The sequence below is a fragment of the Somniosus microcephalus genome, chromosome 6, assembly GCF_052327205.1.
Source record: "Somniosus microcephalus isolate GS21.2 chromosome 6, FLI_Smic_1.0, whole genome shotgun sequence".
In the NCBI taxonomy this organism is placed as follows: domain Eukaryota; kingdom Metazoa; phylum Chordata; class Chondrichthyes; order Squaliformes; family Somniosidae; genus Somniosus; species Somniosus microcephalus.
Window position 1 is genome coordinate 108,607,042 of NC_140992.1, and position 27,380 is coordinate 108,634,421.

Consider the following 27,380-nt stretch of genomic DNA (forward strand, 5'->3'; position numbering starts at 1 on the left):
GCTCCGAAAGCTTATGATTTCAAATAAAGCTGTTGGACTATAACCTGGTGTTGTGTGATTTCTTACATTTTTCCACCCCAGTCCAACACCGGCATCTCCACACCATAGTATAAATATAACCTTCCTACATGGAATTCTATTCTGCATGAATGCAGGGAAAACCCTGTGGACTGGAAATGTGTTTAGGCCCATTTTCGCTGGTGATGCTAAGCCCAAGTCAACATCTAACATAAAATCCCAATGTGAAAAAAAATCAGTATCGCCTATTTTGGGGCGCTAATATCGGCTGGGCGCAAATTTTAGCGCCCGGCGCATGTTATCACCGCCGACTGCAAAATTCGTCTCCAGCACCCCTGGAGGTGATTGGAATGCTAAATCAAGAGCTACACACCTCTCTTAGGGCGCTAACATTGGGGAATGGGGCACTACCTCAGAGCGCTACTGAAGCTCAGGCGATGTCAATCACCTTGTACTCAGACAAACTGGCGCCTTCCAGTTCTTAAAGGGGAGGGTCCATCTTGCTGAACAGCCTCACCCTGATCATTGCAGCATTTGACATTGGCCTGCAAGCAGGTAAAAACCTTCAGCAAAGATTCATGATGGCTACTCAGAGGCCCAGGGAGAGAGCTCGCCGGTTTAGCGACCAGGCATTGGTGGCTCTAGTTGGCGCTGTGGAACGCCGACAGGCATTGCTGTTTCCAGCGAGTGGCAGGAGGCCATTGCCCCGAGAGTTTGCAAGGGTGTGGAGGGAGGTTGCCCAGCACGTTTCATCCAGGAGCCTGTTCCAAAGGACTCATATGCAGTGCCACAAGAAGTTCAATGACATCACTTGGGTGGTCAGGGATTGAAAAACTTCTACATCCCACCATCTCAACCTCACTCTGTGCACAGATGGTATAAATTCCCAAATTCCCAACACTCACCCAACAACTATGCCCATCTAATAAAAGTCACAGCCACATCCCACACCTTGCAGACATTAACAGCTATTCAACTATGGTAGGCACATCTGCCAAACACATGGCTGCACACTCACTCACACGCTGTACTTTTTCTTGCAGGCCAAGCAAAGGAGCAATAACGCACAGGATCAGGACAGGCGGAGCTGCACCCCCTCACACAACTGGAGGAGCGAGTCCACAGACTCATCGCCAGTCATGTCATCGGCACTGTGGCTGTTGGAGAGGTCGACCCCCTTGGGGACAGCAACAGTATGTTTATCAGCTTTATCTCCTCTCTCATACCACTTCCCCCTCACAATACCAGCCTTTCCCACTTTCCATCTAAGTATACTGTCTCTATTCCTTGCTCCCTTCCTGCCCCCCTGCCCTCATGTTAAAGCCACTCTTGTACCTTCATGCTTTCAGATAGTGAGCCACCATCTGACCAGCCTGTCCCTCAGCCTCCCAGTAGCAGCGACACGAGAGAGGAGGAGGAACACAAAGCCGGCGCCTCACTGTGTCTCACAAGGACGAGACATCTGATAATGGGGCCACGCGGTCATTGGAGGGGAGCAGGGGGTTTGGTTCTGATCTGGGTGAAGCTCTGGGACCCAGCAGGCTGCAGCAATGCCATGGGGAAGGGAAGCTTGGGGGCCATCTCCCTGGCAGGTGAGTGCACACATGAGTTCTGCTGCATAGGACTCGGGTGAGGACCTCGACATCATGGCCATGAATACTCAGGTGATGAGCATGCACACTGAGCTCATGGGTGCAATGGCAAGTGTGCCCAACAGCATGGATGCACTGGCTAGGAGCATGGAGGAGTCCACCGCCAGCAGAATATTTTGCCGACAGGAAAAGATAGGAAGCGCACACCTTTAAATAGTGCTCCCACAGCTCTCAGCCAATTGCAAAATGTCCCCCTCTACCTGTCATTCCTAACGACAGGCGCTAAGGCAGGGGGCGAGAATCAACTTCTGGTCCGGGGCCCTACCGGAGCATTGCAAGCTTTGATGACGTCACGACCTTCGGGCACTGGAGATCGTGGTAGTAGTGTTTAGCACCACCGCAAACCGGCAGGTCAATTTCGTGGGCAGGGCTAAAATCACCGCGGTTGGGCGGTAAGTCGTTAAGGCCCCGTTAGCGCCCCCCAGAGGTGCCAACAGGAGGCGCTAACCAACCGAATTTTTCTCCCAAAAAACCTAACAGCCACCAATTCAAGGCGGTAACTCTATGATATGCAATATTAATAGAGTCCATATTCATATATCGGTAGACATGGTGCGACGCTGTTCTGTACTGATCAGCTGCTCTCAGCTAGTACATCTATATCTATATCTATAATATATCTAAAAAAGAAAAATTTGCATTTATAATGTGCCTTTCACAACCTCAGGACATCCCAAGCGCTTTACAGCCAATGAAGTACTTTTGGAATGCAGTCCCTGTTGTAATGTAGGAAACATGGCAGCCAATTTGTGCACAGCAAGGTCCCACAAACAACAATGACCAGATAATCTGTTTCAGTGATGTTGGTTGAGGGGTAAATATAGGCCAGGACATCTATCAATTTCAGTGTGTGGATGTTGGGTAAGGATGAGCTCACTCTTGACTGTGCTACCCTTGACTGGTGAAACTCACAGTTCAGGTTCACATAGATGACTGTCTAATTGAGTGAGGTATAATAGGGTCTGAAGGTGCTCATTGGAACCATACCCTAGAGTGAGCCATTGCTGTCTGGAAAGGAGAGGCAAGTGGAGAAAACAGGAGCAGACACAAAAAATGATCGTCTGAATCTGTCTTCCAAATATCTCACTGACGGCTTTAATATCAAACCCTGGGTAGCCTACCACACCTTTTCGCATAGTTATGGCATAATCCAAGGAGATATAGAGATAAACAAATGAGGAATATATAAGATGACGATTGTAGAGTATGGTAGTCTAGTGGTTATGACACTGGACTAGAAATGCAGAGGTCCTGAATCAAATTCCACTATGGCAAAGTGGATTCAATTAATCAGGCAATTTGTGGGCTGACACCAGAAAGAAATGACCATGAAAAATTGTCGCAAAATTCATCTGGTTCCCTGTGCCCTTTAGGGAAGAGAAACAACCATCCCTACCTGGTTTAGTCTTCATTTGATTCCAATGGTTGACTCTAAATGCACTCAGGGCAACTAGGAATGGTCAATAAATGCTGCCTTATCAGTATCACCCACCTCCCAATGATGACTGATCCTTTATTCTCCAAATGCCTCATTTTCACCCTCTTTCACTTCAGTGTATATGCCTCTGCTGCTGCTTGACTCCATTGCAAAGCATTGAACAATGTCTGTGGGGATGAGGGAAGGAGTTTTTTGTGTTAAGGTGAGCAGAAGAAGATAGCATGACAAGGGAGTGTAAAATATTTGGAGTGACCCAATGATAGTCACTTGACGGATGGTGAAGTTGACATAAAGTGTGTGGAGGATAAACTGGGCTGAAACAAGGAAGAAGGCTACACTGACACTAGGCAATCTTATTTTTATGAATGGTTTTGTTACAGCTTTATGTTTCAGTCAGTGTGGAAATAAGTCTATTTATAGCTCCTCTAGACCCATTATTTTTCCTTCCACAACTACCATCCCTTTTGTTATTTATCATTCCCTTTGGCATTTAAATCACTTCTGCCTTCCACCCTATCACAGACCTTCCCTTTTGCACCCCCCTCCCCACCACCCCCACCACCCCCCACGCATTTTTCCTGTCTCTGTGCTAGCTTAAAACCTATTACATCTGTAACATTTTCCAGTTCTGATGAAGGGTCACCGACCTGAAACATTAATTCTGTTTTTCTCTCTCTGCAGATGCCGCCTGACCTGCTGAGTATTTCCAGCATTTTCTGTTTATGTTTCAGATTTCCAGCATCGGCAGTATTTTGCTTTTTGAAAAATAACTTTGCTTACATTGAGCCAAATGATTATGTTGCCTTTGAGCTAGAAGAACAATGTGCTATTTAAACATTTGGAACTGATCCGATGGGCGTACTTTCATGTGTTGACCATGGCTCTCTTATTATTATTGTCTCTTTACCTGTTCCATGTTCGGCAGTGGTTCAACTGAGATCTCAGAGGATTCCTGTACTACTGCTTCAGAGCGTGGCTTAAAAAACAAAAGTAAATGATATTTTAGTATCTGAAATAAATATGTTCCTCCTGCCTAAAATTGTGTTTGTAGCAAAATCAGGACATGCCCTTTCACTCAGCAATCTCATTATTTCTTTAACTGATTGTTTGTTACCAGTAGTGCACGTACCAAATGCTGTGTCCTTACACATTCCTTTTAATAACACAATTAGGGGAGCGGTGGCGCTGTGGAAGTCAGTCCCTGGCTGCCAAGCCTGCAGCCTCAGATCTCTTAGGTCCTCTTCTGAAAAGAAGGATGTTGGATGAGCATCACACTCATATGGAGGCACTGAGAACCATCATGAGGACCTGAGACAAGTGGCAGGGGTCAGAGCAGAGTCCAATGCCACCCTCGGCGTCAATATCCAAGACAGACTGGTTGCACCAGGAGCGTCTGCATCCATCTCCCCTGACAGAGAGGCCCCCAGACCAGTCAATGCACCCAACAAGGATGCTTTGACCATTGGCCTTCACACCTTGGGGGACCAAGGTAGAAAGAATGATGGCAACTGACTTCTGACAGACTCTGGGCATCATTGCTCAGTGTTTACAGTGCCTAGCTGATACTATCAGGCCTTTGATCAGGTCATTGAGCACTCAGATCGACTAGAGAAGCTGGGATTGTTCTCCTTACAGCAGAGAAGGCTAAGGGGAGATTTAATAGAGGTGTTCAAAATTATGAAGGGGTTTGATAGAGTAAATGAGGAGAAACTGTTTCCACTGGCAGGAGCATCGGTAACCAGAGAACACAGATTTAAGATAATTGACAAAAGAACCAGAGGAGAGATGAGAATTTTTTTTTACGCAGCGAGTTGTTATGATCTGAAAGGTTAGTGGAAGCAGTTTCAATAATAACTTTCAAAAGGGAAATGGATAAATATTTGAAAGGGCAAAATTTGCAGGGCCATGGGGAAAGAGCAGGGGAGTGGGACGAACTGGAGAGCTCCTTCAAAGAGACGGCACAGGCACAATGGGCCGAATGGCCTCCTTCTGTGTTGTATAATTCTATGATTCTATGAAGATCCAGGACCCAGCAGAAGTGGGATGGCTCCCCAGTGCTCCCATACCCCAGGCACTTACCTTCACTGCTGCCATACCCCAGGACCCCCTCCTCTGTGGTTACCAAAACCCATGAGCATGCTGTCATTGCTGCTAAACTCCAGGTTCCCTCCCCAGGGCTGCTGAACCTCAGAACCTGTCCCCCGCTACCAAACCTAGGATTCTTTTGCAACAGCCTAAACTCTGATTCACCATAAGCACTGTCACAGGGGAAATGTTATCTACATTAAAAATTCTGCACTTATAGCACATTTCCTATAAGTGTCACATGTACTTCCTGTTATGTATTGGGTGTTCTCCTCCCACCTGCGGTGGCGCTGTCACAGCAGATAAATGGTTGGGGTTGTTCTCTTGGTTAAGCTTTAGCTCTCTTTGTTCGGCACTCTCTAGAACTTTCTTTTTGAATAAAGCTCTTCATGTTTGAATCTCTAAGTTCTGAGTCCTAAATTGTGTCTAGGTAGAAAGGTACAGACATAACAAAGTGGCGACGAGGATCGGATGAATCTGCGTTGTGGGAACTTTCTTGTTTTTGACTACAAAACACTCGGAACAGAGATTGCAGCATCACATTAACATTACGGATGCAGTGAGTAAGCAGAAATTAAAATTTGAAACGTGAGATGGCTACTATATTAGGAAACATCGGTGATTTTGATGAAAATGTGGAGCAATAGAGCGCTTATATGGAACATTTTGACTATTTTGTTTTGGTGAATGCGGTGGCAAACGAAAAGGTCGTGCCTACCTTTTTGAGTATCATGGGGGCAAAGACATTCAATTTACTTTGCAGCCTTGTACAGCCAGATAAGCCAGGAACTAAAACATATAAACATCTAGTGGAAATTCTTGGAGCACATTTTTCACCAAAACCTCTGGTTATTGATGAGAGATTTAGATTTCACAAACGGAATCAAGAGGAGGGGGAATCAGTGACGATGTTTATTGCTGCTTTAAAAAGGTTGTCAGAACACTGTGAGTTCAAGGAGGTGCTGAATGACACCATTAGAGACAGACTTGTGTGTGGTCTGCTAAGTGCAGCCACACAGAAGCACCTTCTTACTGAGGACAACCTTACTCTTAAAAAGGCCATTGAAGTTAGTGTCTCCATGGTGATGGCGGAAAAGGAGGCTCACCAGTTGAGTTCAACAGGGAGAGTTCACAAGGTGGCGTCTAAGCCTAAAGGTGCGCGGAATGGCACATGTTACCGTTGTGGGAAAACGGGCCATCACACTAATGACTGCTGGTGTACAGAGCTGGAATGCTGAAATTGTGGCAAAAAAGGTCACATTGAACGTGCCTGTAGAGGTAAAAAAAGAACAGACAGAGCTGGGAAGCATGAAAGCAAAATGTCTGTATTTGGACAAGAGAAGAAAGAGAGTGTTCATTCAGTGCAGTATGATGGAACAAGCAAAACAGAGGGGAGCGACACCTCTGAGGAGGAAGAGGTGCACATACTGACAGTTGCAGGTGGTCCAAATGGCTACTGGGTGTCGCCACTGGTGGAGGGACAATCAGTGCGGATGGAGGTGGACACAGGCGTGGCTGTGTCCCTTGTTTCAGACACTGTCTACAACAAAATGCTAAAGCATCTTACCCTTCAGCCAACAAACATTGTGCTAAAGACGTATACCGGCGAACCTGTGGCCATGAGAGGCGCCATTGAGGTGACAGTTAAATTGAACGGACAGACTGCGAAACTGCCACTATATGTGGTAAAGGGAAATTGCCCATCTCAACTGGGGCGTGCGTGGGTAAAGAAAATCACGCTGGACTGGCCTGCAGTCCGCATGATGTCAAAAGGGGAGTCAGGTCTGACTGCAGTTTTAAAGAAACATGCAGAACTCTTCAATGGTGAACTTGGGGGCATGAAAAAGATCAGCGTAAGACTGGACATTAAACCTGGCAGCAAGCCGAAGTTTCACAAAGCCCGACCTGTACCCTATGCAATTAGGCCAAAAGTTGAGGCTAACTTGGAGGCCTTAGTCGAGAATGGAGTCCTAGAGCCTGTGAGCGTGAGCAAATGGGCCACACCCATTGTTCCTGTCCTGAAAAAGGATGGATCTGTTCGAATCTGTGGGGATTTTAAAGTGAGTATTAACCCGGTGCTGTCTGCGGAATAGCACCCTCTTCCCCTCATTGGGGATCTTTTTACGGGCCTGGCCGGAGGGCAAAAGTTCAGCAAAGTAGACTTATGCCAGGCTTATCTACAAATGCATGTCGATGACAAATCAAAAGGAGCTGTTGACAATTGTGACACACAAGGGGCTATACAGGTACTGCCGCCTTCCGTTTGGAATTACATCGGCCCCTGCTCTATTCCAAAGGGCAATGGATGAGATCTTGAGTGGACTGCCAGGAGTCCAGTGCTACCTGGACGACATCCTTGTCACTGGGACAAATGAGGAGGATCATCTTCTGAACTTGGATGCGACACGACAACAACTGAAAGAGTACGGACTCAGAGTTTGTAAGGACAAATGTGAATTCTTCCAGTCTTCAGTTGAGTACCTGGGGCATGTGATTGACGCTACTGGCCTTCAAAAGGCACCATCAAAGGTCAAGGCGATCGTGGAGGCCCCAGCACCACAGAATGTGAGCCAGTTATGTTCATTTCTGGGGCTATTTAACTACTATGGGAAGTTTATTCCAGACTTAGCAACATTGCTGAAGCCGTTACATCAGTTGCTATGTCAAGGCAAAACATGGAAATGGACTGAACTGTGCAACGAAGCTTTCGCCCAAGCAAAGAAAGCATTGCTGAATTCGGAGGTCCTGACACACTTCGACCCAAAGCTACCCGTGCAGCTAGCATGTGATGCATCACCATATGGCGTGGGAGCAGTCATATCCCACATCATGCCTTTGGGTGAAGAGAAACCTATCGCCTTCGCATCACGCACCTTGAACAAGGCCGAGAGTAACTATGCGCAGATCGAGCGCGAGGCCTTGGGAATCGTTTTTGGAATTCGAAAATTTCATCAGTACCTGTTTGGGAGAAGGTTCACACTCCTGACAGACCACCGTCCATTGACTTCAATCTTCGGGCCCCACACCAGAATTCCATCTCTCGCTGCAAGCAGGATGCAAAGGTGGGCTTTACTGTTGTCAGGACACACATACGACATCAAATATCGCAAATCAGACTTGCACGGCAAAGCAGACGGTCTCTCGAGTCTGCCCTTGCCTGTTACTCCCCCAGGGCCTCGTCAGATAGACATCTTCTACTTTAGACAAGTGGAGGGAGCACCTGTCACTGCAGTTCAGGTGCGAAGGTACACCCGCAACGATCCAGTTCTGTCTGAGGTAATGGACAATGTCATTCGAGGGAGAGCTATAGGAGATTCTCCTAGTTTGAAACCTTACGTTTCAAAAAGAAATGAGCTCTCCGTCCAGGCAGGTTGTCTTCTTTGGGGACACCGTGTCATCATTCCGCCACCTCTGAGGGAACCTATACTGCAACAACTTCATACAGGCCACAGTGGGATGGTTTGGATGAAGGAAGTGGCAAGAAGCTACTTCTGGTGGCCAGGTCTCAATGGAAATATTGAGTAGAAAGCCAAAACATGTTCCCCATGTCAAAGGGTCTGGAATGTTCCACAGCTGGCAACCCTACACCCCTGGGATTGGCCTGAAGAAGTGTGGCAGTGAGTACATGTGGACTTCGCCGGTCCTTTCGAAGAGAAGATGCTTATGGTGGTTGTGGACGCTCGTAGCAAGTGGCCGGAGGTCGCTGTGTTGAGGTCTACCACGGCAGAGAAAACAATTGAGAAACTGGGTGAGATGTTCAGCCATTATGGTTCACCAGAACAACTTGTAAGTGACAACGGTCCACAATTTGTATCACAGGAGTTTGCAACCTTCCTGCATGTGAATGGTGTCCAACACATCAGGTCTGTGCCCTATCATCCCTCTACTAACGGCCTGGCAGAAAGGTTCGTGCAAACTTTGAAGCACGCCTTGAAGGCATCGCAAGGTCAGGGCTCAATCCACCAACGTCTGAACAGCTTCCTGTTGTCCTACAGGAACGAGCCGCATGCCACAACCAAAACTTCCCCCGCTTTGCTCATGATGAAGAGGCAGTTGTGGACAAGTTTTGACTTACTCAAACCTCCAAGGGCAGAGCAGGTTGTCCATTGTCAACAACAAGCTCAAGTTGATAGGAGAGAGAAAAGAGCCAAGGAGAGACGGTTTCATCCTGGAGAGCACGTCCTAGCTCGAAACTACAACACTGGACCGAAATGGGTTCCTGCTACGGTGATCGCGCAGACGGGCCCTGTGTCTTACACGGTTGAGACTGCTGAGGACGTCGTCTGGAGAAGACACACAGATCAACTGTTGCTAGGAGCAGAGACAGCCACAGAGGCTCCAACGGCTGGTTGGCCTGAACTGTTTCCGGATGATACCGCAAACCAGCATCCTTTGCCACAGTGCTCTTCTCCAACACAGGAAGTCAAAGAGACTGTGCCACCTGTGCAAACTCCTGACTTTTGACTGACACAGGCACCTTCTCTATCTAGGCCTGTGTCAATGCCTACTGCTGTGGAAGCCAGCGATGACCGCCGGTATCCTGTCAGAGAGCGACGGCCTCCAAGACGCTTGGATCTGTAGGCTTAGTGACTTACCCACAAGACTGGGGCAGAATAAACCCCAGGGTAAAGTCAGGGTTTGAGGCGGTCTACCTCTACCCTTGGTTAGTTGAGTGTATTGAAAGTAACTTAACTATTGAGGAATAATGTGGACCTTTCATTTAAGAGGGGAGGAATATGTTATGTATTGGGTGTTCTCCTCCCACCTGCGGTGGCGCTGTCACAGTAGATAAATGATTAGGGTTGTTCTCTTGGTTAAGCTTTAGCTCTCTTTGTTCGGTACTCTCCAGAACTTTCTTTTTGAATAAAGCACTTCATGTTTGAATCTCTGAATTCTGAGTCCTAAATTGTGTCTAGGTAGAAAGGTACAGACACAACACTTCCTGTAACAGTTTCCTGTCACACTATTTCCGTCATGCTATTTCTGTTTTTTCTGTTCATTGTGCTTAAACTTGCGATTATGAACCCTGATTATTGTTAAAACTACCTCTAATTGGCTTTCTCTTTTAACGTGATTTGCATTTCTTAGCAAAGGTACTGCTAATGCTAAATTCCCAGCCATTATCTCAGCAGCAATGATGGAGGCCGATCTTAGCTAAGGTGGCAGTGTCAAATCTGATACTTTACCTGGAGAAAGCTTTTAAAATTCATTCTTCAGTTTGTTTTTATTGTTTTAATATAGTCCTAAATAAATTATTTCAACAACAACAACTTGTATTTATATAGCACCTTTAACATAGTAAAACATCCCAAGGCATGTTAAAAATTGACACCAAGCTACATAATAAATTAGGGTAGGTGACCAAAAGCTTGGTCAAAGAGGTGGGTTTTAAGGAGTATCTTAAAGGAGGAAAGAGAGGTAGAGAGGCGGAGAGGTTTAGGGAGGGAGTTCCGGAGCTTAGGGCCTAGGCAGCTGAAGGCACGGCCACCAATGGTTGAGCGATTATAATCAGGGATGCTCAAGAGGGCAGAATTTGAGGAGCGCAGATATCTCGGGGGGTTGTGGGGCTGTAGGAGATTACACAGATAGGGAGGGATGAGGGCATAGAGGGATCTGAAAACAAGGAAGAGAATTTTGAAATCAAGGTGTTGTTTAACCGGGAGCCAGTGTAGGTCAGCAAGCACAAGGGTGATGGGTGAACGGGACTTAGTGCGAGTTAGGACACGGGCAGCCGAGTTTTGGATGACCTCAAGTTTACGTAGGTTAGAATGTGGGAGGCCAGCCAGGAGTGTGTTGGAATAGTCAAGTCTAGAGGTAACAAAGGCATGGATGAGGGTTTCAGCAGCGGATGTGCTGAGGCAAGGATGGAGATGGGCGATGTTATGGAGGTGGAAATAGGCGGTCTAAGTTATGCCGCAGACATGTGGTCAGAAGCTCATTTCAGGGTCAAATATGACACCAAGGTTGCGAACAGTCTGGTTCAGCCTCAGACAAATGCTAGGGAGAGGGATGGAGTTGGTGGCTAGGGAACGGAGTTTGTGGTGGGGCCTGAAGACTATGGCTTTGGTTTTCCCAAAATTTAATTGGAGAAAATTACTGGATGTCGGACAAGCAGTGTGTCAATTTAGAGACCGTGGAGGGGTCGAGAGAAGTGGTGGTGAGGTAGAGCTGGGTGTCGTCAGCGTACATGTGGAAACTGATGCCATGTTTTCGAATGATGTCGCCAAGAGGCAACATATAGATGAGAAATAGGAGGGTGGCCAAGGATAGATCCTTGGGTAATCCCAGAGGTAACGATGCAGGAGTGGGATGAGAAGCCATTGCAGGTGATTCTCTGGTTATGATTAGATAGATAAGAATGGAACCAGGCACATAGAGTGCCACCCAGCTGGACGACAGTGGAGAGGCATTGAAGGGGGATGGAATGGTCAACCGTGTCAAAGGCTGCAGACAGGTCGAGAAGAACGAGGAGGGATAGTTTACATTTGTCACAGTCACAAAGGATGTCATTTGTGATTTTGATGAGAGCCATTTCGATACTGTGGCAGGGACAGAAACCTGATTGGAGGGATTCAAACATGGAGTTGAGGGAAAGATGGGCACGGATTTGGAAGGTGACAACACATTCAAGGACTTTGAAGAGGAAAGGAGGCTGGAGATGGGGCGGTAGTTTGCAAGGACAGAGGGGTCATGTGTTGTTTTTTTGACGAGAGGGGTGATGACAGCAGATTTGAAGGAGAGGGGGTCAATACCTGAGGAGAGCGAACCGTTAACAATGTCAGCTAACATGGGAGCCAGAAAAGGAAGTTGGGTGGTCAGCAGTTTAGTGGGAATAGGGTCGAGGGAGCAGGAAGTGGGTCTCATGGACAAGATGAGCGTGGAGAGGTCATGAGGGGAGATCAGAGAGAAACTGGAGAAAGATGCGAGGTCAGGGCTAGGGCAGGGTGGAATCTTGGAGGAAGTTTGGCCCGGTGGGCTAGGGGAAGGAAGGTAAGTGACAGAGGCAGCTGATCGGATGGTCTCAATCTTAGAGACAAAGAAGCCCATGAGCTCCTCGCACTTGTTGTTGAAGGCGAGTGTGGAGGAGACAGGGGAGAGGGGTTTAAGAAGACAGTTAGCAGTAGAAAATAGTAGCTGCAGGTTATCTTTGCATTCCAGAATGATCCTGGAATAGTGAGCAGTTTTGGCAGACAAGAGTAGGACCCGTTAATGCTTTATGTGGTCCAGCCAGATCTGGTGGTGAATGGCTAAACCAGTTGTCCGCCATATCCATTCAAGTCTGCGTCCCTTGGACTTGAGGGAGCGAAGATGTGGGCCATACCGGGGGAATGGCCAGGGTGAGAGAGAGTAATGGTTTTAATAGGGACTAGGGTATCAAAGGTGGTGGTGAGGGTGTGGTTGAGCAGATTGGTAGCTGCAGAAATGTCGTGATGAATGGAGGGCCAAAGGCTGGACAGTTGGGATTTTGTAAGTGCAATTGTAAAAAAATTGGGAGAGAGTTTTTTCCAGGGGTGGACACAGAAAGCAGTAGGGTTGGGTGGGCGAAGGGGAATGTGGGCGGCGAGCGATACAAGGAAGTGGTCAGAGATGGCCTTATCTTCAATTGACATGGTGTGTGTAGCGAGGCCACGAGAGATGGCAAGGTCAAGGGGGTAGCCGTGAATATGGGTTGGGGAGTTTACATGGAGGGAGAAATTAAAGAGGGTAGGAGGCTAGTGAACTCAGAGGAGAGAGAGCTTGATGAATTGAGATGGAGGTTGAAATCACCGCGGATGAGAAGTCGCTCGGTGCAGAGGCTGAGGGAGGAAAGCAGTGAAGATATCTCGGTGATAAAATTTTTATCCTACTTGGGTGAGAGAGTAGGATGGGACAGTTGGGGTTGCTACTCGTGAGGAGACAGCGACGAGTGCCACAGTGGGCCCTTCGGAGGATGCCAAGAGAGGCACAGAGGGAAGCTGTAGGCTTATCTAAGAGGAAGTCAAGCCTGGGATGGTGGCAGGAGAGTAGGAAGGTTGAAGAGTAATGAAGGATTGGGGTAGGGATTTGGGAGGGCAGAGTATCTGAGAGAGGAGAGATGAAGGATGGCAGGATGACAGGAAAGAGTGGTCAGGGAGGAATAGAGAGAAAAGAAAAACGGGGAGAAAAAAGTGGAAATAGAAGTGAATGGCTCGGGTCCGGAGCGGCAGCCAAAATGCGCACATGAATGGACATGGGAAAAGCTCAAGTTACATAGGCCTGGTTATGTTGTAGGAATGTCTAGTTCCTATCAAAAGACTGAGGTCCACTCAGGCGATCAAGTAAACGAGGTTTAGTGAAAACTAACAGAGTTTAATGGATAATTACAGGAGAATATCGAATATAGGTCTAGTCAGTTCGGAGGCTCCACGAGGACTGCTTGGGCGGTCCCGTGGCTGACATCATGACGTCATCACATTTTTCCCGCCGGTGGGGGATCAAGTGATGAACGGCGTGACGTCATCGCGTTTACCCGCGCTATTAAAGTGATCGCGCTCTGTACATGTAAACAGTGAAAACAAAGATACAGACTCAGGCTGTAGCTAACATATTATTAAAGGGAATTATATACAATTGATCGGAGTCCCTTAGTGGCTCCGCCACATGCGCCCCCCCCAGAATTGTCTTTAACAGCAAAAGTAAAACGGCGAGGAGGCCTGACAAGCCTGTCAGAGCGACTTCTGTAGCCTTGAAGTGGAAGCTGATGGACGGTGGGCGAGCTGGCGGGCGGTTGCATTTGATCTGGCACGGCGACTGTGGGCGGTCGGCCATGTTTCAGTGGTTGTGCGATCTCGACTGAGCGGTCAAGGCCCAAGTGTGCCGGTTTCAACCGGTCAACCGAAATGTGGACCGGTTTACCTTCGATATCGACTGAAAAAGTTTTGTCTCCCGGCTCTAGCACACGGAAAGGACCAGTGTAAGGGGGTTTGAGCGGATCCCGATGAGCGTCGTGGCGGATAAACACATAGTCGGCGTTCTTCAGCTCAGCTGGGACGTGGGAGCTCTGCCAGCTGTGATGTGATGTAGGCACTGGAGCGAAACTTCTGGCTGCCTCCTGGTGGCTGATGAGCTGCTGGGATGCGGACCATGGCTCTGTTGGAGTCGGAAGGAAATCCTCTGGTACGCGTAGCGGCTGTCCATATACGAGCTCCGCCGAGGACGATTGAAGATCTTCTTTAGATGCCGTACGAAGACCCAAAAGGACCCATGGAAGCCTGTCCACCCAACCCGCACCTTGAAGGCTGGCTCGCAGTGCGGCTTTGAGCTACCTGTGGAATCGTTCGCACAGGCCGTTTGCCTGTGGATGGTAGGCAGTGGTGCGATGTAGCTTGACGCTGAGCCCCTGAGCCACAGCGTTCCAGAGCTCAGAAGAAAACTGCGGCCCACGATCAGACGAGATGTCCGCCGGTACCCCGAAACGGGCGACCCAAGAGGAGATGAATGCCCTGGCGACGTCTGCGGAAGTGGTGGATGACAAAGGAACCGCCTCAGGCCATCTAGTGGTGCGGTCCACCATTGTAAGAAGATGAGTAAACCCATGCGAAGGCGGAAGTGGCCCCACCAGGTCCACATGCACATGATCAAACCTACGTTCCGGAACAGCGAAAGTGGCCAATGGAGCCTTGACGTGACGCTGCACCTTGGCCAATTGGCAGACCACGCAGGTGTTGGCCCAGTCGCGGACATCCATGTGCATGCCCCGCCACACGAATTTGGACGACATCAGCCATTGCGAGGCCTTCATGCCAGGGTGCGACAACCCGTGTATGGCGTCAAAAACTTTTCGGCGCCAGGCGACCGGCACGATAGGGCGAGGATCTCCTACGGAGATGTCGCAGAGTAGCGTAGTGCCCGTGGCATGGAATTTGACATCGGCCGCTTGGAGTCTTGAGGGGTTGGTTCTGTAAGATTGGACTTCCGGATCTGAGGCTTGATCCGCAGCCATGAGGGCATAGTCGATGCCGAGCTGGACTGCATGAACAATCGCGCAGGAGAGGCAATCCGCCACCAGGTTGTCTTTACCGGACACATGCTGAATGTCAGTGGTGAATTCGAGATAAACGTCAACTGACGTTGTTGCCGAGCTGACCACGATTCGGCGGTCTTGGCCATAGCGAACGTTAGTGGCTTATGGCCCACAAAATCCGTGAATGGACGTCCCCCTAGCAAGAACCGGAAATGGTGGATGGCCAGAAAAAGGGCCAGCAACTCCCGGTCGAACGTACTGTACTTCCATTCGTTTCGCCGTAGTTGACGGCTGAAAAACGCCAGCGGTTGCCACATCCCATTCATCCACTGTTCCTGCACTGCGCCGATGGCGTAGTCTGACTTGTCGGTGGTAAGGGCGATGGTAGCACCTGGCAGCGGGTGCGCCAGCATGGTTGCGTTGGCTAAGGCGCCTTTTGTGTCGACGAACGCCCGGTCCATGTCGACAGTCCAGCTAATCGGATCCTTGCTGGACTTGCCCTTGAAGGCCTCATACAGGGGCTGCATGAGCAGAGCTGCATTAGGGATGAACCGGTGATAAAAATTTAACATCCCGAGGAACTCCTGCAGGGCCTTGACAGTCTGCGGGCGCGGGAAAGAAGTAACTGCCTTCACCTTTATTTGCAGGGGAATTGCGCCGTCTGATGTGATGCGATTTCCTAAGAAATCAATCTGCTGCAGGCCGAACTGGCACTTGGCCGGGTTGATGATCAAGCCGTGTTGACTGAGGCGACTAAAGAGGGTGCATAAATGGCAGATGTGCTCCTCTTTATTAGGGCTGACGATGAGGATGTCGTCGAGGTAGACGAATAGAAACTTTAGGTCCCGAAGCACGGAGTCCATCAAGCGCTGGAAAGCCTGTGCAGCGTTCTTCAATCCAAGCGGCATCCGCAGAAATTCAAACAGGCCGAATGGGGTGATGACTGCAGTTTTTGGGATGTCTTGCAGGTGCACGGGGACCTGGTGGTAGCCACGGACAAGGTCGACTTTTGAAAAAAATGGTATTTCCCGCCAAATGGGCAGAGAAATCCTGAATATGAGAGATCGGGTACCGATCAGGAGTAGTGGCGTCATTCAGGCGTCGGTAATCGCCACAAGGCCGCCATCCGCCACCAGGTTTCGGAACAATGTGGAGAGGCGAAGACCAGGGACTATTTGACCGGTGAATAATCCCTAGCCGCTCCATCATGTTGAACTCCGCTTTCGCAGCCGCGAGCTTGCCAGGTTCGAGGCGCCGGGCCCGTGCGTAGACCAGGGAGCCAATAGTGGTGATGTGATGTTCGACACCATGTTTCGTGGCCATGGAAGAGAAAGTGGGTCTGGTCAGGTCTAGGAAATCTCCGAGGAGACGAGTGAAGTCATCCGGAGGTGGGAACGCACAGGAGACAGCACGCGACACGGCGTTACCGCGGTGGCACGGGATGGAGTGAAAAGTGGCCACATTGATCAACCGGCGGTGCCTTACATCCACAAGGAGGCCGTTGGCGCACAAAAAATCCGCCCCAAGGATGGCTTGAGAGACTTTGGCCATGATGAAATCCCAGTAAAACCGCTGGCCGCCGAAGCACACCTGGACCTGCCGTCTTCTGAAGGTCCGAATGGCCCCGCCATTAGCCGCCTCGAGGGAGAGGCCATGCCCCCCGGCTTGTATATCAAGATTTGATGCGGGTAGGATGCTAAACTGTGCCCCAGTATCGCAGAGGAAAGGTCGACCAGATAGGGAGTCGGTGATTAAGAGGAGTTTTCCCGAATTACCGATTGCCATCGCAGCCGCGGGGCGCTCGGCATAACCGGTCCTCTTTCGACAGGGTTGCTGTTGTTTTTTTTTGAGCGAAAAGCTGCAGGGAGGGCGGCAGCATCTTGCTTTCGCGCCAAAACAGGCGTGGTAGAAGCGCAACCCCGCAGGTTGAGGGGCTGGAGCAGCATCTGTGGGGGATGGACGCCTTGTGGCAGCGCAGTACTGCTGTGTCACCGCGAAAATCTTGTCCGCTTCGGCAGCCAGCTCTGCGCAGTCTGTGACTTCCGACCTGGCTAGGGCAGCCTGAACTTGCTCCGGTAGCTGGCTGAGGAATAGCTCTCTGAAGAGAAAGCATTCCGGTTCGGAGCCCAGGAGCGTGAGCATTTGGCTCATGAGCTCGGACGGCTTGGAGTCCCCGAGGCCAGGCATAGCGAGCAGCCGGCGGCCGCGCTCCGACTTCGTGAGCCCGAAGACCTGTACCAACCGTGCCTTTATCGTTTCATACTTGCGATCTTCTGGTGGATTACCAAGCAGGCTGACGATCCGCGAGGCTGTGGCGCTGTCGAGGGCGGAGACCACGTGATAGTAACGGGTCTGATCCGCAATGATGTTCCTGATTGCGAACTGGGCTTCAGCCTGGATGAAGCACGCGGCTGGCTGTTGCTCCCAGAACTGTGGTAGCTTCAAAGCAACGGCGTTCGTTTCCATGTTCAGTAACTTCTGCGAAAACCATTCGCAAAAGTCGGGGTCACCAATGTAGGAATGCCTAGTTCCTATCAAAAGACTGAGGTCCACTCAGGTGATCAAATAAACGAGGTTTAATGAAAACTAACAGAGTTTAACGGATAATTACAGGAGAAGATCGAATATAGGTCTAGTCAGTTCGGAGGCTCCACGAGGACTGCTTGGGCGGTCCCGTGGCTGACGTCATGACGTCATCACGTTTCTCCCGCCGGTGGGGGATCACGTGATGAACAGCGTGATGTCATCGCGTTTAAACGCGCTATTAAAGTGATCGCGCTCTATACATGTAAACAGTGAAAACAAAGATACAGACTCAGGCTGTAGCTAACATATTATTAAAGGGAATTATATACAATTGATCGGAGTCCCTTAGTGGCTCAGCCACAATGTAGCAATTATAGGGATGCATATTTCCTGGTAGTAGCAGGGAATAGATTGGTGACAATAATAGGGAGTCCAGAGTTAAAGTCGGAGGTCCCGTGGAGGGAAAAATTTGACATAGGTAGGATGGAGTCGGCGTGGAGCATCAACGAACTGTTGTCCAAGTTCGGAGAAAAGTGTAGCAGACGAGTGAAGTCCTGAAGCTATTTGAAGAGTTGAGAATTGAAGGCTGGAGGTTATTGCCGTGGTAACGTGAATCGGTTGAGTGCAGGAAGATGATGGTGAGGTTGGAGGTCACCGCAGATCAGATGCAGCGGAGAAAATGTAAAACCACAAGCCAGCGACCAACAAGGCAGAAAAAACAGTCGAACAAGTCACCCAGCTCAGCAGAGAAACATCCACAGTGCAGAAGATCATTTTTTTGCAGCAAATTTTTGACACAGCAAATGAGTCTTATGGTGTAATCCAATGCAAAAACATAGTCTTGATGTCCTGAGAAGTCCAGGAATTTGGAAACCAAATTTGAGAAGCAGAGAGCAGGGGTGGGGGATGGGTATTTGGAGGTTTAAAGCAGATAACTTGTAATGAACTTGTAGTTAGGGCAAAAATGCACCAACTGATGGAGCCTGGGGAACTTGAACAGTGGAAGTGAGGAGATTTGGGAGAGAAAGAGCCAAGGATGGCAGGAGATTCCCGTGGATAGAAGTGAGGAGCTCCAGAGTTCCTTATGGATCTACCAGCCTAGCGGCAGCCATCTTTCTTTATGTCATCTTTAGAGGATCCACTGTGTCGTCTTGCCTCCACAGGGGCCTCTTATAGTGCTCGCTGCAAGTTCCTTCCACCCACTCTCACTGGTTCCCATTGCTGCTGTTTCCCCACCAGCACCTCAGCTGCACCTGTGGCCTCCCTGATCATCTATGGTGTGCCCCCCCCCCCATTGAGCCTCTTTATTACCATCACCAGTACTTGGCACTAAGCTGGGAACTGGCTCTTTATAGCTTAAAGTATTAATTGCATTTCGAGTGTACTTGCTGACCGACCGTAAGAGAAAGGAGGGGTTTGGGGGGTGGGGAGGTGGGGGGCGGGGGGCAGTGGCAGTGGCAGTGGCAGTGGCAAGGGAAGCCGTCAGTAAGAGGTAAAAATTGAATACATAGGTAAAGGAACCAGCATATCCTCTCACTTCCTATGAGCAATAGCATGGGACATCAAACTGTTATATATAAATAAAAAGTGATTGGCCTATCATACTTGGAACCAATCAATAAACACTTCACTGTCTCTGAGCACATCTCTCACAAACTTCTTTCCAAATCGTTACCGTGTCCATGTGCACCCTTGCCCTATACCCACAATCCAGTGCTTCCCCTAGCAACAGCATAACCGCCAACTCACCAGGAGGAACACCACGGTAGATCTAAAGGGCAAGAAAAAGTTAAATATATGGAGGCTGCTCCGTGACTTACCCTGAAAGTTAACCGTGGTTTAACCAAGTTATATCTTTCGTCCGTTCTCAGTTGTGGTCAGCCTGTATATTCAAGAGGTCCCAGTTTTACACATTGAGATCTAAAGTGATCAACTTGGGATGAGCAAAAGAGCATTGATTCTAGTATTATACCAACAGGAAGTGATCTCAAGACATTAAAGCAAACCATTGACTCAAAGTTTACAGATGTGAACATGTGTCACAATGCCGCACACAAAGGCTATTGTGGAGGTCACATTTGTAAACTGAGGGACAGCAGTTCACCAATTGTAGCCTGAACACAGCGGTTAATAGTTGATTTCTGACATACTTGGATGAAGTCAATTTTAATAACAACACCATTTTACTTGTCTTGAGTTTATGGTTTCAACGCTATGTTCAGATAGCAATGGAAAATATTTAAACAGAGTGACTTCCCATTGACCCCTCAGTCTGGCGAGGTTAGTGGCAACAGTGAGCGCAACCTGAACTTAAGCTTTCAGCATTTCCGGGCCCATGAAGTTTATATATAGACCAATGGAACTTCCATGGTCAATCAAAGCATACACTTTTATAATAACTGGGGTGTTACGCACATAACACATAATGCATTATGAGGGTGACTGAACGAGTCAATCGCATGATATTCTGGAACTCTTATCTGCTGTTTTGGAGCTCAAATTCCACAATTCTATCATTTTTCAGTGAAAGCTATAAATCAGTGGCCCTTTGCCTACTTACTCAATCATATAAGCCGTTACCTCAATTTTTGTCACTTATCTTAAATCTCAGGGTATACAGCAAGATGATAGGTAAAATGTAAGTGGTTGAAGGTAGCATCTGACACCACTGAGGAGCATGTCGTGAAGGTTAGCAGCAATGTGGGAGGGAGTTCCTGGACTTTTTTTGCACTAAGATGATGTGGGGAGTTTGGGGGGGCGGATGTGGCATGGTTGCTGGTATTTAGCAGCATGCGATACAGGGACCTGAGGTTCGGTAGCACTGCGGTGGTGCAGGTCCTGGAGTTTGTCAATATGGGAGATGGCCTTGTACCTCTTCACTGGAGCATTAGCACCACAGGGCCAGGGGCTGCTCCTGGTATTTGGTAGCCCTGAAATGGGTGGGATTTGGCAGTACTGTGAGGGAACGTCCTGGCAGCTCTGGGGTGCGAGGGCAATGGTATGACAGCGCTATACTGGGGGTCCCAATGTTGTTCTGCACTGGCAAGTGCTTCTGTTTTAGGTGCTCGCCAGGGACATCTGAGTAGCGCCCGGCCCAATATTGAGTTGGAAAAATTTCAGGCCCCTTTGGGCCACAGGACGTAGCCCCGCAAAATTGGACATTTTTGCCCCTTTTATTCCTGGGGGAAAAAATGTTGCAACAAGGTCCAACAAGGTGCCGTTTCCTGGTCTCGCCCTGAACTAGACAATTTCATTCACTTTGCCTCCAATTTCCACCCTTCCCTCACCTTCACATGGTCCATCTCTGACTCTTCCCTTCCCTTCCTCGACTTTTCCGTCTCCATCTCTGGGGATAGGTTATTGACCAACATTCACTACAAGCCCACTGACTCCCACAGCTACCTGGTCTACACTTCCTCCCACCCTGCCTCCTGAAAGGACTCTATTCCATTTTCCCAGTTTCTCCGTCTCCGCCGCATCTGCTCTGACGATGCCACCTTCCACACCAGTGCTTCCGACATGTCTTCCTTTTTCCTCAACCGAGGGTTCCCCTCTACCGTGGTTGACATGGCCCTCGACCGTGTCTGTTCTATCTCCCGCACTTCTGCCCTCACCCCTGCCCCTCCCTCCCGGAACCACAATAGGGTTCCCCTTGTCCTCACCTTTCACCCCACCAGCCTCCACATTCAACGGATCATCCTCCGCCATTTCCGCCACCTCCAAAGTGATCCCACCACCAAATGCATCTTCCCCTCCCCTCCCCTTTCAGCATTCCATAGGGACCACTCCCTCCGAGACACCCTAGTCCACTCCTCTATCAACCCCAGCACCCCTTCCCCTTCGCCTGGCACCTTCCCGTGCAAGCGCAGGAGATGCAACACCTGCCCTTATACCTCCCCCCTTCCCACTGTCCAGGGCCCCAAACATCCCTTCCAGGTGAAACAGCGATTTACTTGTACTTCTTGCAATCTAGTATACTGTATTCGCTGCTCACGATGTGGTCTCCTCTACATTGGGGAGACCAAATGCAGATTGGGTGACCGCTTTGCGGAACACCTCCGTTCAGTCCGTAAGGGTGACCCCGAGCTTCCGGTCGCCTGTCATTTTAATTCTCCACTCCACTCCCACTCAGACCTCACCGTCCTCGGCCTCTTGCATTGTTCCACAGAAGCTCACCGTAAACTCAAGGAACGGCACATCATCTTCCGATTAGGCACTTTACAGCCTTCCGGACTCAATATCGAGTTCAACAATTTCAGATCATAACCTCGGCCCCTATTACATTTTTACTTATATTTTTTATCCACACCTTTGTTTTGGCCTTTCCCCCCCACCCCCTTTCTTTCCTTTTTTCTCTCTCTCCCACATGGTAGCTATCTCCCATTCTGCCAACGCTTTTCACACCTAATCTAGAGCCGTCTTTTGTCTCCACTAGTCCTATCACCATCTCGTCTCGGTTTGAATACCTCTTAATGTCTCTTCTCTTTTGTTCTCTCCCAGCCTGGCCTCTTAATCTATTTCATTTCTTGTGTTTCTTTAGTCTTGACAAAGGGTTTTCACCCAAAACGTTGACTCTATTTTCTCTCCATGGATGTTGCCTGGCCTGTTGAGTTTTTCCAGCATTTTCTGTTGTTATTTCCAATTTCTACCCTTGTCACTTTTATTTCTCCAGTTGCTTGTTTAACTTTTTTATTCAGCAGCAACAAAGGGTTGCATCTGGTCCTGTGGTTCTGATACTTTGCACATTATGCAGGTAATAAGCTAGCTGGAAGTTTGCTGGTGGTTGGTGATGCTGAGCTCAAGAAAACATCTAGGCCCAGAATTTGCAATCAACGGCGAAGCGACGGTGATCGTCTCTGACCTCAGACAAAGCTGCCCACAAAGATTTCATGATCTCTGTGGTGAAAACTTTACCTTTCTCGGCATTAATTTGATTGTAGCACTGCCTATAGAAAATCTCCAGTTTACAGCAACAATGATGTTATCAAGCTGTCCAAGCAGCCAATCACATTGAAGAAATCTCACAGACAGCAAACCAGGAAATAAAAAGCAGCTTTTATCATTTACTTTTTAAAACACTTACAGAGAGCGGTATAAAGATTGGGACAAAGACATAGGGTTAAGGCAGAAGCTGTAATATCATTAAAAAAACTTTTAAAAAAATTAAAAATATTTTTTATTATTTTAAAAATCTAGTAATCTTTATCATATTGGAGAAATTTGAGATTCCACAAGCATAAAATTAGTTTTTCGGGGCCAGAACGGGTTTTTAGCAGTCAATACGCCATTAAAACCCCAGTTATATCTGTTCCAACAAAGCTTAACTTTTTATGGGATTTGTAACAGTGATATTAGAGCAGAAAAGGGAAAGTCTGCGGCAGTTCTAGTTATTTCACTGATTACTGGCTATGGGGAGTTCTACAGCACAGCCTATGATGGAGCAGGCAATGACTGATTGCAACTTATCTGCGTATGCACTAAATCCTGAAGTTACGGTCAGTTTCAGAGGGACAATGACGGTGAATGCTGACAATTTCTGTTCTTTTTCATTCCTGGGATGTGGGCGTCACTGGCAAGGCCAGCATTTATTGCCCATCCCTAATTGCCCTTGAGAAGGTGGTGGTGAGCAGCCTTCTTGAACCGCTGCAGTCCATGTGGCGAAGGTACTCCCACAGTGCTGTTAGGGGGGGAGTTCCAGAATTTTGACCCAGCGACGATAAAGGAACAGCGATATACTTCCAATTCAGGATGGGGAACTTGGAGGTGGTGGTGTTCCCATGTGCCTGCTGCCCTTGCCCTTCTAGCTGGTAGAGATCATGGGTTTGGGAGGTGCTGTCAAAGAAGCCTTGGCAAGTTGCTGCAGTGCATCTTGTAGATGGTACACACTGCAGCCACGGTGCACCGGTGGAGGGAGTGAATGTTTAAGGTGGTGGATGGGATGCCAATCAAGCGGGCTGCTTTGTCCTGGATGATGTCGAGCTTCTTGAGTGTTGTGCAAATGGAGAATATTCCATCACACTCCTTACTTGTGCCTTGTAGGCGGTGGAAAGGCTTTGGGGAGTCAGGAGGTGAGACACTCACTGCAGAATACCTAGCCTCTGACCTGCTCTTGTGGCCACGGTATTTATGTGGCTGGTCCCGTTAAGTTTCTGGTCAATGGTGACCCCCAGGGTGTTTATGCTGAGGGATTCGGTGATGCTAATGGCGTTGAATGTCAAGGGATGCTGGTTAGATACTCTCTTGCTGGAGATAGTCATTGCCTGGCACTTGTGTGGCACGAACGTTACTTGCTACTTATCAGCCCAAGCCTGAATGCTGTCCAGGCCTTGCTGCAGGCCAACATAAACACCTACCACGTAGGTACAAATGACATAGGTGGGACAAAGAAAGAGGTTCTGTGAGGGAGTATGAGCAGCTAGGGGCTAAATTAAAAAGCAGAACCACAAAAGTAATACTCTCTGGATTACTACATGAGCCACGAGCGAATTTGCATAGGATAAATAAGATCAGAGAATTGAACGAGTGGCTCAAAGACTGGTGTGGGGGAAATAGGTTTCGATTTGTGGGGCACTGGCACCTGTGCTGGGATAAGAGGGAGCCATTCCATTTGGACGGGCTTCACTTGAACCATGCTGGGGCTAGATTCCTGATGAATCGAATAACTAGGGCTGTAGAGAAGGCTTTAAACTAAATAGTTGGGGGGGTGGGTCCAGGTGAGTGGGAATTTAAAAAGTCAATGAGAAATGAGAAAGCAATAGAGCAGGCTAGAGATGGGGGAAATACTAACCAGAGTGTGACAGGAAGGGACAGAGGCCTAGAAATTGGGTTGGTAGCGCCGGCGCTGAGCGCCTAAAGAGACCTAGAATTGGGGCGATGCCCTATGTTGGGGCGGGCGCTATGAAGATAGCGACAACTCAGATATTGACTATACATTTAGCACCTGCGCTAAGTGTTTGCGCGCGCCCGCGATCGCAAGCAGTTCATGACGTCATTTTAGTGTGCAACGCCTTCTAGGAGCACCTGAGCGCATATTGGGTGGCGCCCGGAGCCTTAGCGCCCAGCGCTATTAGTGACAGTTTGAGGGAGGGCTAACAGGCCCTTCTCGGAGTAGGGGGGCGCTATTTAAAGGGGACAGCTTTAGTGCAGATTCTTCTGCCACTTGGCCTGCTCATTGCGATCGTTGCCAGAGAGAGTTGGCGAGCTAATGTGGAGCAGAGTTCTGGGAATGTAGCTTTACAGTACTTGGGTCCTTCAAACCTGTCCGAAGCACTTGCAGCACTACACCTAAAAGCCTTTTGACCAACTGGCATCGGAATGAGAGCTTGTTTGGAGGCCGACGGCCTCATCGCCCAACACTGTGAAGGGGCAGAGAGAAGGCGGGAGAAAGGGCCGGGATTGGCCAGAAGGAGGAGGGCCAATGGAGGTTGGTCAATCCGACGGGAAGCTGCGAGGGTCTTTAGGCAGCATGACAAGCCTTGACATGTCGGAGGAGCAGTGTTTAGGAAGGCTCCGATTCTGGAGGGACATTGTTACTGATCTGTGCCACCTGTTTGGTCATGATCTGCAGCCGCGTGAACGCTGCAGAACCTCTCTGTCCGTGATGGCTAAAGTGACTGATGGCCTCCATTTTTATGCCAACGGATCCTTTCAGTCAGCCACTGGGGACATTGTGACTGTCGCTCAGGTTGCAGTCCACTGTTGCATCCGGGAAGTTACAGAAGCCCTTTATAGGCGAAGGCGTCAATTCATTACCTTCCCTCGGACCCTGCACAAGCAGGCGGAGGGCGCGCAGGGTGTCGCTTCTATTGCGGACTTCCCCATGGTGCAGGGGGCGAGTGACAGCACACACTTGGCTTTGAGGGCGCCATGCCATCATCCTTAGGACTTCCACAACCGCAAGGGGTTGCACTCCCTCAACATGCAGCTGGTCTGTGACCACCGCCAAATCATCATGGCAGTCACCGCGCATTTCCCAGGGTGCAGCCACGATGCCTTTTTCCTGCGGCTGAGCTCAGTTTGTAACCTTTTTGAGGGGCTGCCTCGAAGACGAGGCTGGCTTACTGGGGACAAGGGCTATCCTCTCTGGCCATGGCTGATGACAACACTCCGTGTGGCCGACACCCCAGCAGAAGAGCTGATCAGCAGCGGCCATCAGGCGACCAGGCACAGTAAACAGCACACTATTGGTGTTGTCAAAAAGCGTCTCCAATGTCTGGAAGATTCGGGGGGATCCCTGCAGTACTCGCCGCAGCAAGTGGGACACATCGTCGTCGTCTGCTGCATGCTCCACAACTTGGCGATTCGACACACACAGCCAATTCCAGCTGTCCCTCAACGACCAGCAGAGCAGGCGGAGGAGGAGGAGTATGAGGATGAGGAGGAGGAGGAGGAGGAGGAAGAGCAGGCGGAGGAGGAGGAGGAGGAGGCGGAGGAGGAGGAGGAGGAGGAGGAGGAGGAGGAAGAGCAGGCGGAGGAGGAGGAGGAGGAGGCGGAGGAGGAGGAGGAGGAGGAGGAGGAGGAGGAGGAAGAGCAGGCAGAGGAGGAGGAGGAGGAGGAGGAGGAAGCGGAGGAGGAGGAGGAGGAGGAGGAGGAAGAGCAGGCGGAGGATGAGGATGAGGAGGAGGAGCAAGAGGAGGCGGAGGAGGAGGAAGAGGAGGAGGAAGATGGAAGGGCTGCTGAAAGTGGAAGGGCCATGCGTCAGAGGCTCATCTGGACTCGTGTCGACACCCCTGTGGCGGAATGATGAGAGTCTTAACTCATGCGCACTTTGGATGTTTGAGGGCCGCTGAATGCCAGCATCACTGAAACTAGTCACATGCACCATGCCACATTGAAACTTCTGTTTATTGGCACAAAAGTCTTTCATTACAGCTAAACAACGTAATGTCAACAGAAACCATAACTTTCAAAATAACTGAACTGTTCGGCAAAGCCGCAAAACTCAACAAACCTTCTGCAAATATAACAACAGGTGAGGGTGTCCTTGCATTTGGACAAACAAACGTCTCAGCACCTCACTGTACAACTGGCCCCTTGAGGGAGAACGACTTCTCTTTTGCGCCCGGCCCCTTCCCTCCCTGCTGCTCCGACGTAATTAGACCCCAGTGGCGGCCTCAAGGCTGGGGGACGCCTGCTGACTGTCTGGAAGCGCAGAAGCCTCTGAGGGACAGCCTGGCCACCCTCTGGGCTTGGAGGGTGCAGATGCAGGATGCTTGATGGGACCATGGCTGGAAGCAGTGTGGCCTGCAGGTGGTGGCAGCTGCAATGCAGGCGTCCCAGCGCTGGCATGTGCAGTGGTCTCCTGCCGAGAGAGGACACCTGCACCATGGTCGGACAATACACTGGCTATCTGAGGGGAGCGGGTCGGCTGTACCGCTACAATCGCATGCTCCACTGATTGCTGGCCTTGTATGGGACTGGAAGGGCCCGGGATGATCCTAACTGATGCAGAGAGGGTGGCTACAGTGAGAGATCGTGTTGCGTCAATCTGGCTGTGGAGGAGCCCAGCAAGTGACTGCGTGGCAACAGTGAGGATTTGTGTGCCGGGTGCCAGTGCTTCGGAGAAGGCCTGGACAGTTCTTCCCATTGCTTCGGACAAGCCAGGTGCTGACCGCTCCACTGCCTCGGACAAGCCCTGCACAGACCTTTCCAGGGATTGTCCGAAGCCCTGAACAGTCCT

The 27,380-nt window shown here is 49.5% G+C and overlaps 1 long non-coding RNA gene across 1 annotated transcript in view; it reads right to left on the reverse strand.

Moving 5' to 3' along the window:
• Window positions 1-19,659, reverse strand: part of LOC147115978 (uncharacterized) — a 28,703-nt gene extending 9,044 nt beyond the window's left edge. Inside the window, exons 1-2 of the long non-coding RNA XR_015078596.1 lie at window positions 19,522-19,659; window positions 4,016-4,084 (exon numbers count right to left, since the gene is read on the reverse strand). This is a non-coding gene — a long non-coding RNA (uncharacterized LOC147115978). The remainder of the gene's footprint in view (window positions 1-4,015; window positions 4,085-19,521) is intronic.
• Between the last annotated feature and the right edge of the window lie 7,721 nt (window positions 19,660-27,380).